Raw genomic sequence first — 10,000 nt, 5'->3', positions numbered from 1 at the left:
CTTTAGGCCACGGTTCCTTCCGTACTTGGCAGCCGCACCCTCAATACCGCCGGTTCCATGACCGACCGAGCGCCGCACCGTTCCTTTAGTACTTGGGCAGCAACAAAGTCGGGTCGTTACTCCACACTCGCCGCAGGAAGCGACCGGCAGCCGCCAGCCTTTTCAGACTCGGCAGCGTTTGCCGCGGAGGACGGGAGAGCGCTCGCACCACGGTTCCGTGTGTACTAAGCGGCAGCGGCATTAGCTCTCGACCGTCAGTTCCTTGACCGACCGCACGCTTCGCCGTTCCCCTCGTACTGGGCAAGAGCAGCAGGTCGGGTCGTCTTACTCCCATTCCGCGCAAGAGTGCCGAGGCGGACTTCAGAAAGCCCACCCAACAGTGTGCGTTACGCCGTTTCTACCCGCGGGCGCGGCCAAGCCAACCGTCCAAGGTTGCAGCCGGCGTCCACTGGGCGCAACAAATTTGGCACGGGGCGCCCTTCGAAATTCGGGCAATCCCCGGCATGTTCGGGTATAGCCGTCCCCGCGTCCAAGCGGGGCCAGCGGCGGAAAGCGTCGGGCGCAGCGAGCTGCTTCACCCACACGGGGTAGAAACAATGGCGCTCGTCACCCTCGAACAATCCGGTAATGATCCTTCCGCAGGTTCACCTACGGAAACCTTGTTACGACTTTTACTTCCTCTAAATGATCAAGTTTGGTCATCTTTCCAACAGACCGGCGCAACCGAAAGGCCGCGCCGGACATCGGTCCGAAGACCTCACTAAATCATTCAATCGGTAGTAGCGACGGGCGGTGTGTACAAAGGGCAGGGACGTAATCAACGCGAGCTTATGACTCGCGCTTACTGGGAATTCCTCGTTCAAGGGGAACAATTGCAAGCCCCTATCCCAATCACGAAAGAAGTTCCACGGGTTACCCAGTCTTTTCAGACAGGGATAAAGACACGCTGCTTCCTTCAGTGTAGCGCGCGTGCGGCCCCGGACATCTAAGGGCATCACAGACCTGTTATTGCTCTGTTTCGTGCGGCTAGGAGCCGCTTGTCCCTCTAAGAAGGTTGTAAGGTGCTGGGAACCCCGCACCTATTTAATAGGCTAGAGTCTCGTTCGTTATCGGAATTAACCAGACAAATCGCTCCACCAACTAAGAACGGCCATGCACCACCATCCACCGAATCAAGAAAGAGCTCTCAATCTGTCAATCCTCCCAGTGTCCGGGCCGGGTAAGTTTTCCCGTGTTGAGTCAAATTAAGCCGCAGGCTCCACTCCTGGTGGTGCCCTTCCGTCAATTCCTTTAAGTTTCAGCTTTGCAACCATACTTCCCCCGGAACCCAAACACTTTGGTTTCCCGGAAGCTGCCCGCCGAGTCATTTGAGTAACTCAGGCGGATCGCTGGTTGGCATCGTTTATGGTCAGAACTAGGGCGGTATCTGATCGCCTTCGAACCTCTGACTTTCGTTCTTGATCAAAGAAAACATTCTTGGCAAATGCTTTCGCAGTAGTTCGTCTTGCGACGGTCCAAGAATTTCACCTCTAGCGCCGCAATACGAATGCCCCCGTCTGTCCCTCTTAATCATTACCTCGTATTCCAAAAACCAACAGAACAGAAACGAGGTCTTGTTCTATTATTCCATGCAAGTTTATTCAGGCGACTCGCCTGCGTTGAGCACTCTAATTTTTTCAAAGTAAAAGCACCGGCCTTCTCGAGGCACACAATGAAGTGCACCAAGAAAGGACCGGCATGATGTTCAGTCCGAGCCGTCGCATCGGGTAGATGCACTACTCGTCTGGAACTGAGATCCAACTACGAGCTTTTTAACCGCAGCAGCTTTAGTATACGCTATTGGAGCTGGAATTACCGCGGCTGCTGGCACCAGACTTGCCCTCCAATTGATCCTCGTTAAAGGATTTAGAGTGTACTCATTTCAATTACGGGGCCTCAAAAGAGTCCCGTATTGTTATTTTTCGTCACTACCTCCCCGTGCCGGGAGTGGGTAATTTGCGCGCCTGCTGCCTTCCTTGGATGTGGTAGCCGTTTCTCAGGCTCCCTCTCCGGAATCGAACCCTGATTCTCCGTTACCCGTAACAACCATGGTAAGCAAGTAACCTACCATCGAAAGTTGATAAGGCAGACACTTGAAAGAAACGTCGCCGGCTCGTGGCCATGCGATCAGCACAAAGTTATCCAGAGTCACCACACAATACGGGCCGAAACCCGATCGATCTTGGTCTAATAAAAGCACCCGTCGCCCAAAGGGCTTCAGGCTCACTGCATGTATTAGCTCTAGAATTGCCACAGTTATCCAAGTAGGAAGAAACGATCTAAGGAACCATAACTGATTTAATGAGCCATTCGCGGTTTCGCCTTATTTCGGCATGTACTTAGACATGCATGGCTTAATCTTTGAGACAAGCATATGATTACTGGCAGGATCAACCAGGTAATCGTTCAACTGCGCGTCCCGCCTGTCAAGCAGGCCGGACGCCGTTTTTGCGATGCCGAGGCCACCTTCAGGCGCCCCAGCACGCTTCGTTCTTGCAAAGAGTAGCACTTTGCACAGTCCGAGACGACGGCGTTCGAGCTCGCTACGGCGCCCTCCCCGAAGGGCCGGGTATCGCCACGCGGCAAGAAGCACGCAACATTCTCGATAGACTGGTTGTGTCGACTCGATCACGGCTTGCGGTTTCTCTTGAGCCCGCAGCACAGGTGGACCGACCGACACTTGCAACGTAGCCGAGACGGCAAAGCCGCCAGGCGACGGGTCACGCCCGCGCCTTCGGCGCTTTCGCATTTGACTCGTCCGAGGACGATGCGGAACACAACTCGATATCGTGGAGAAAGCGTCGTCCGACAACCAGCCCCTAACGCATCAAGCGGATGAGGCTGCAGACGTCAGCTGTGGGATCCACGGGAGCGATACCGGGGACACGCTTGACGGGCACGAAGCCCGCCGCATATCAAACACCCAGGTCGCTTTTGGGGGCGACTGCTCTCTGGGACCCCCATATAATAGCAGCGATAAGTTCCCAAATCTCCATGGGGCCGTACTCGTGCCACTTTCGACGAGCGTTTGGCGAAAATCGTGCCGCCTCGCAGCGCCGCGAGCGAGATGGAAAGCTTACGTCGGCAGCGCAATGCCGAAGTCGTGAAAGCGCAGCGCGTCGACCGAATGCGCGAACGGCAATCTCTCGCCTATGGACAGCGCGGTTTCCAGAACAATCGCCTTTCTGTGCCCCTACGGGGCCGCACGCTAGCGCGGCCCTTTCGCCGTTTCCGAGCACGAGTGCGACCGGCGCGGGCGGCGTGCTCGACACCCCGGCTGACGCCGTTTCGGACTTTGTCTCTTCGCGCGCTCGCGCCAACGCCGCGGCAAAACGACGACCTCTGCGCGGTTCTTTCCCGGTTCCCGGCGTGCTATAGTGCAGCCAGCCGGACGGTGGCGACGACTCAGTCGCGGCCGTGCGGTGGCTTGTACGCCAAAGTTGCGTGACGGGCGTCGAGCTCCCGCCGCGGCCCGGCTCAGGTGGTTTCGGACTTCTGTCTCTTCCGAGCGCTCGCGTCGTCGTGGGCACGATTCTCGAGTGCGGAGCGGTGCGCGGACACCACCACGAACACGCGCAAGCCGAAAACGGCACTACGGTACAACGTCGGCCAGGGCGGTACGGCCCCCTTATATGAGCAGCGATAAGTGACCAGATCTCCACGGGGCCGTACTCGTGCGACAAGGCGGCGTACTGCGCCGAGCCGAGCGCCAATATTTGGCCTTGGCACGGCCGATTTGAGCTCTCGCGATCGCCGCGGTACCGCCGCTCACCGATTCAAGGCACGCTAGCGCGGCCCCTTCGCCATTTTTCGAGTAAGAGTGCGAAAAGCGCGCGCGGCGTGCTCGTCGCCCCGGCTGACGTAGTCTCGGACTTAGTCTCGCTCACGCCGCCCCGGCTGACGTCGTCTCGGACTTAGTCGCGCTCACACCGCCCCGGCTCACGTGGTTTCGGACTTCCGTCTCTTCCGAGCGCTCGCGTCGTCGTGGGCACGATTCTCGAGTGCGGAGCGGTGCGCGGACACCACCACGAACACGCGCAAGCCGAAAATGGCACTACGGTACAACGTCGGCCAGGGCGGTACGGCCCCCTTATATGAGCAGCGATAAGTGACCAGATCTCCACGGGGCCGTACTCGTGCGACAAGGCGGCGTACTGCGCCGAGCCGAGCGCCAATATTTGGCCTTGGCACGGCCGATTTGAGCTCTCGCGATCGCCGCGGTACCGCCGCTCACCGATTCAAGGCACGCTAGCGCGGCCCCTTCGCCATTTTTCGAGTAAGAGTGCGAAAAGCGCGCGCGGCGTGCTCGTCGCCCCGGCTGACGTAGTCTCGGACTTAGTCTCGCTCACGCCGCCCCGGCTGACGTCGTCTCGGACAGTCGCGCTCACACCGCCCCGGCTCACGTGGTTTCGGACTTTCGTCTCTTCCGAGCGCTCGCGTCGTCGTGGGCACGATTCTCGAGTGCGGAGCGGTGCGCGGACACCACCACGAACACGCGCAAGCCGAAAACGGCACTACGGTACAACGTCGGCCAGGGCGGTACGGCCCCTTATAAGAGCAGCGATAAGTGACCAGACCTCCACGGGGCCGTACTCGTGCGACAAGGCGGCGTACTGCGCCGAGCCGAGCGCCAATATTTGGCTTTGGCACGGCCGATTTGAGCTCTCGCGATCGCCGCGGTACCGCCGCTCACCGATTCAAGGCACGCTAGCGCGGCCCCTTCGCCATTTTTCGAGTAAGAGTGGGAAAAGCGCGCGCGGCGTGCTCGACGCCCCGGCTGACGTCGTCTCGGACTTGGTCGACGCCCCGGCTGACGTAGTCTCGGACTTAGTCTCGCTCACGCCGCCCCGGCTGACGTCGTCTCGGACTTAGTCGCGCTCACACCGCCCCGGCTCACGTGGTTTCGGACTTTCGTCTCTTCCGAGCGCTCGCGTCGTCGTGGGCACGATTCTCGAGTGCGGAGCGGTGCGCGGACACCACCACGAACACGCGCAAGCCGAAAACGGCACTACGGTACAACGTCGGCCAGGGCGGTACGGCCCCTTATAAGAGCAGCGATAAGTGACCAGACCTCCACGGGGCCGTACTCGTGCGACAAGGCGGCGTACTGCGCCGAGCCGAGCGCCAATATTTGGCTTTGGCACGGCCGATTTGAGCTCTCGCGATCGCCGCGGTACCGCCGCTCACCGATTCAAGGCACGCTAGCGCGGCCCCTTCGCCATTTTTCGAGTAAGAGTGGGAAAAGCGCGCGCGGCGTGCTCGACGCCCCGGCTGACGTCGTCTCGGACTTGGTCGACGCCCCGGCTGACGTAGTCTCGGACTTAGTCTCGCTCACGCCGCCCCGGCTGACGTCGTCTCGGACTTAGTCGCGCTCACACCGCCCCGGCTCACGTGGTTTCGGACTTGCGTCTCTTCCGAGCGCTCGCGTCGTCGTGGGCACGATTCTCGAGTGCGGAGCGGTGCGCGGACACCACCACGAACACGCGCAAGCCGAAAACGGCACTACGGTACAACGTCGGCCAGGGCGGTACGGCCCCTTATAAGAGCAGCGATAAGTGACCAGACCTCCACGGGGCCGTACTCGTGCGACAAGGCGGCGTACTGCGCCGAGCCGAGCGCCAATATTTGGCCTTGGCACGGCCGATTTGAGCTCTCGCGATCGCCGCGGTACCGCCGCTCACCGATTCAAGGCACGCTAGCGCGGCCCCTTCGCCATTTTTCGAGTAAGAGTGGGAAAAGCGACCGCGGCGTGCTCGACGCCCCGGCTGACGTCGTCTCGGACTTAGTCGACGCCCCGGCTGACGTAGTCTCGGACTTGGTCTCGCTCACGCCGCCCCGGCTGACGTAGTCTCGGACTTGGTCTCGCTCACGCCGCCCCGGCTGACGTCGTCTCGGACTTAGTCGCGCTCACACCGCCCCGGCTCACGTGGCTTCGGACTTGGTCTCTTCGAGCGCTCGCAGCCAGGTCGGGGCCGACGCCGACGTCTGCGTGGGGCTTCAACGATTCCCGGCGCGACGCAATGCAACTGCGCGCAGGATGCCAGCGACTCCGCCGTGGCCGTGCGGCGGTGTACACGCAGAAGTTTCGTGAAGGGGTATCGAGCTCCCGCCGCCCCGGCGGACGTGGTTTCGGACTTTAGCGCTCGCAGCGATCTCGCGGCGATCGCTGACGTCTGCGCGGTTTCAGGTGTGCTACGATGCAGCAGTCTGCCGCACGACAATTTACGGAAGCGAGTGCATTCCGCCCCGGCGGACGCGGCAGCGGACTTTGTGCCTGCGGGAGTGCTCTTGTTGCTGTAAAATTTGAACGGGTGCAGCTGCGCGAAGCAAGTGTACACATTTTCTCTCTCTCTCTCTCTCTCTCTGCCTCTGAGGCGACTGTAATTTTAATTTAAATGCAATTGGAGGCGGGAGCAACCTGATGAGAGTAGGCGGACTTCGGCACACCTTGTAGTTTAGAAATTGTTTTCAAGCTTTGAGGACATACACAATCGCGCCATCTGCTTTCCCCGTCTCTTTGGCACTTCATAGTGTGTGCAGCATGCTCTGCATTCCAAAGAAACGCGCCTGTTTCTCCCCCTCTCTCACGTTCTTCTTGTCTTTCTTGCTGCTCTTGTGAGAAGTTGCTATGCTCTTTACTCGCTGTAAAATAGAATGCTTGCGCGAGCCAACAACTTGCGTGTCTTTCTTTTTTTTTGTTGTTGTTGTTTTTTTCTCTCTTCCCAAGACGTTTCTGCCATTATTCACTAGCTCTCGTTCTTAGTATGCAACGGAGCGTTAGCTCGCGCCATCTACCTTTCTTTCTGTATGGCGAAGGCCGTAGGTTTTCCTAGTTCCGCACACAGATGGCGCGGATGCGTTTTCGCGCCAGTTTCGAACGACCTCGCTGTACACATGTTTCTCATTTAAAAGTTTCAAAGGGGCTTGCGAAAGGGCGTGGTCCTTTTTTCTTGCGCAAGGCTGAGCTTTCCAGCTGTGCTTAAGCTATGCTAGCATGTGTGCGTATGTGTGTGTGTGTGTGTGTGTGTGTGTGTGTGTGTGTGTGCGTGCGCGCGCGCGCGTGCGTGCGCGTGCATATGTGTGCGTGTGTGTGTATACACGCACACGGTAAAGATGATGGGGTAGCGCTATTTCTTTCTTTCTTTCTTTCTTTTTTAACAACACCTGTGCTCCACATGGCGATCTTCCTGCCCTCTATGTTTCCGGTTGGAAGGAGTGCGCAGCCTTTTCTATATTTATTTATTTTTTTTTTTTCATTCTCTTTCATTCGTACATGAGGCGCGCTACCTAATTCTAGCGGTCGAATCGACACGTTGCAATCCGTCCCGGCCTGTGCCGTATGAAAACTTTCAGTGGGCCTTGCGGTAAATAAAAGGAAATGAGGGAAATGCGCGTAGTGTATTACACTTGCGCACGGGCTTGAAACGAAGGCCTCAAAGAAAGCCGCCTTGAGCGGTCGCATTCAGACGGAAGTAAGCATTCCCCTTGCGCGTGTTTTCCGCTCGCCTGTTCCGTTTTCTACGAGGTTGCCTTCGTTGGTTTTGCCTTGCGAACAAGCTTGCGCTCGGGTCTCGTTTCTACGCGACGGCGTTTCGTTAACAGTGAAAGACTGAGGCGTCGCGAGTTGATTCGCGAGATAGAGAGCATAGAGTCTCTAGACGGGCTGGGTTTTATAAGATTGCCCACGCTGTTGCTGAGGTTACCAATGTCGCCAGGGCACCCACAAGGCAGTGGTACAATGGAGTGAAGTGAAAGACATCGCTTCTCGGCCTTTTGGCTAAGATCAAAGTGTAGTATCTGTTCTTATCAGCTTAATATCTGATACGGGTTCTATATGGACCCACGATATTAAACCTATTTTTGGAAGTTGGCGGAGTGCTTGAAGCCTGCTTCACCTCCGCCGCAGGTCGGCCCGGTATTGCACTACCTCCGGGATCGGCCCCCGCTCACTTAGGTGAGACTTCATTCAATCAAAATGAAGAACACAAGCTCGAAGCGAGCACTCACGTGACACGCACCATTCCCATACTATACGCAACGATGCCGGTGTTTCTGAACGATTGTCTGCTGTAATGAGCCACTTGGGGGGGGGGGGGGGGGAAGGGTGATTAGCCGTGGGTTTTGCAATCAATGTAAGTCCCACTCAAAGCCAACACTGCATTTTGGAGTTCACTATCGCTTTGATCCGTAAACGACAGCAAGCTCGCCCTGCGAAAATCCGCTGCCCTAGTGGAAGAAAGGTTCCCTATGAAACAAAAATGGAGTGCCCGATTTCCGGCAACATTTTCGCTGCAGTGGGACCGAGCGCCTCGAAAACAAACTTGTCGTATGGCCAAGTGTGGCGAAATATATTCAAGGGTTCAGAGGTGCCTCAGCTTTCCAACCTGTATGTTATGAATACCTGTTGCTACCTTTTCGTCATCATCATCCTGCTGGCTACGACCACTGCAGGGCAAAGACCTCTCCCATTATTCTCCAAGCACCCCGGTCACGTGTAAGCCCGGTCACGGTCGCCGTCTAGTGCCTGCGCCCTTCCTAATCTAATCTGCCCTCCTAAATTTCCGCCACCCCGTGCTACGCTTCCCTTCTCTTGGAATTCAGTCGGTAACCCTTAATTGATGATCTTCCCCCCACATTGCATGCCCTGCGCACGCCCATTTCTTTTTCTTGGTTTAAACTAAGGTGTCATTAGCTCGCGTTTGTTCGCTCACCCCCCGAATCTGCTCTATTCTTATCCCCCGTAGCGCTACACCCATCATTCTTCTTTCCAAAGCTCGTCGCGTCGCCCTCAGTTACCCTTCGGTAATCCTTAAGGTCCTTCGTTGCGGCACTCGCGGCATCTTTCTCATTTAAATAAGGCTATTTCGTTCAGTTTTGGGGGAAAACTCAATGAGCTAGGCGCGATTGTGTCCCCGGCGCCGCTCTCAACAAGATGGCGGCGCCCAGGCTTTTTGCCTGGTGGTTCGGCTTGACGCAGAACACGCCTGCAGGGCAGTGAAGCCGCATTGAAGGGGCAACGAGCGGCGCAGTGAAGCGCATGCTCGGGCGAAAAACGCGAACATCAGCCAAAAATACAACCAAATGGCCAAATACGAATTTCCGTTATGGGAAATTGGAGTTCAGTTGGCGCGTTGCGCTCGCCTAAGGTAAAGAACATAAATGCGAGTGCCACATCAGCCAAGTCAATGCTGAGGATCGCGTATCATTTCTTATTTATTTTTCCCCTTGCCTCCTGGCCTGCGTGGCCCTAGCGCGCATGCCCACGAAAGTAATGCAATAAGGAAAACGCGAAATCATGCGGTGACGGCTGTATCATATCCATTGTGCGTGCTTTGTTCTTTTTGGACTACAGTGGTGTGCGTTATGAGAAAGTTTCAGTGACCAGCGAACCTATATTTAGAACCACATTTACGGTTACTGCTAACAAGCTGCGGGTAGGTGTTTTTTTTTTCTTTCTTTCTTTTTTTCGCTACCAACGATGGGTTATCGCAACCGCGATCGGTTGTGCTAGACGCGTTCTTGCCAAACGTTGGCTCTATACGCGACCCGTGACGCGTGGTCGGCACATTCAAGCAGTCCATTGCAAACCGTTCCAAGAAGAAGGATGCTAGCTCCACGTTCCGCCGGGAGCGCTAGTTCGAAGATTGTACTTTTAGACCCTCGAGGAAGCACCGCCATCCCACGTTTTCTATAACGCGCTAAGACTCAGAGCGACAGCGACCACTTGTCTTTGTCAATATCTCGGACACACTTTTTTTTTTTTCTTTAATCCAGATCGTCAGACGAGCCCGCGTTCACGCGCACTCGCTCTCTCCGATAAGCAGGGTAGCTCGGTTGGGGTGTTGTAGGGCCTCGCGCATGCGCTGCTGAGTTCGTCGCTTCGCCGGCCGGTCGACGCTGGCGCGGTACTGGTAATCAACTTCGACGGGCATGGTGAAACGTCACTGTGAAACGTCACGAC

At 56.7% G+C, this 10,000-nt stretch overlaps 2 non-coding genes across 2 annotated transcripts; one reads left to right on the top strand and one right to left on the bottom strand.

Annotated features, from left to right (window-relative positions):
• Window positions 1–625: 625 nt before the first annotated feature.
• Window positions 626–2,440, bottom strand: LOC139053979 (small subunit ribosomal RNA). The gene has a single exon (XR_011510937.1). It is a non-coding gene; the product is annotated as a small subunit ribosomal RNA (ribosomal RNA).
• Window positions 2,441–7,796: 5,356 nt separating this feature from the next.
• LOC139053977 (U2 spliceosomal RNA) lies at window positions 7,797–7,988 on the top strand. Its single transcript, XR_011510935.1, has one exon. It is a non-coding gene; the product is annotated as a U2 spliceosomal RNA (small nuclear RNA).
• The last annotated feature ends 2,012 nt before the right edge of the window (window positions 7,989–10,000 follow it).

Source organism: Dermacentor albipictus, unplaced genomic scaffold (genome assembly GCF_038994185.2).
Source record: "Dermacentor albipictus isolate Rhodes 1998 colony unplaced genomic scaffold, USDA_Dalb.pri_finalv2 scaffold_444, whole genome shotgun sequence".
In the NCBI taxonomy this organism is placed as follows: domain Eukaryota; kingdom Metazoa; phylum Arthropoda; class Arachnida; order Ixodida; family Ixodidae; genus Dermacentor; species Dermacentor albipictus.
Note: the sequence above shows the minus strand (reverse complement) of the source record. Positions and strands in the feature narration are given on the sequence as shown.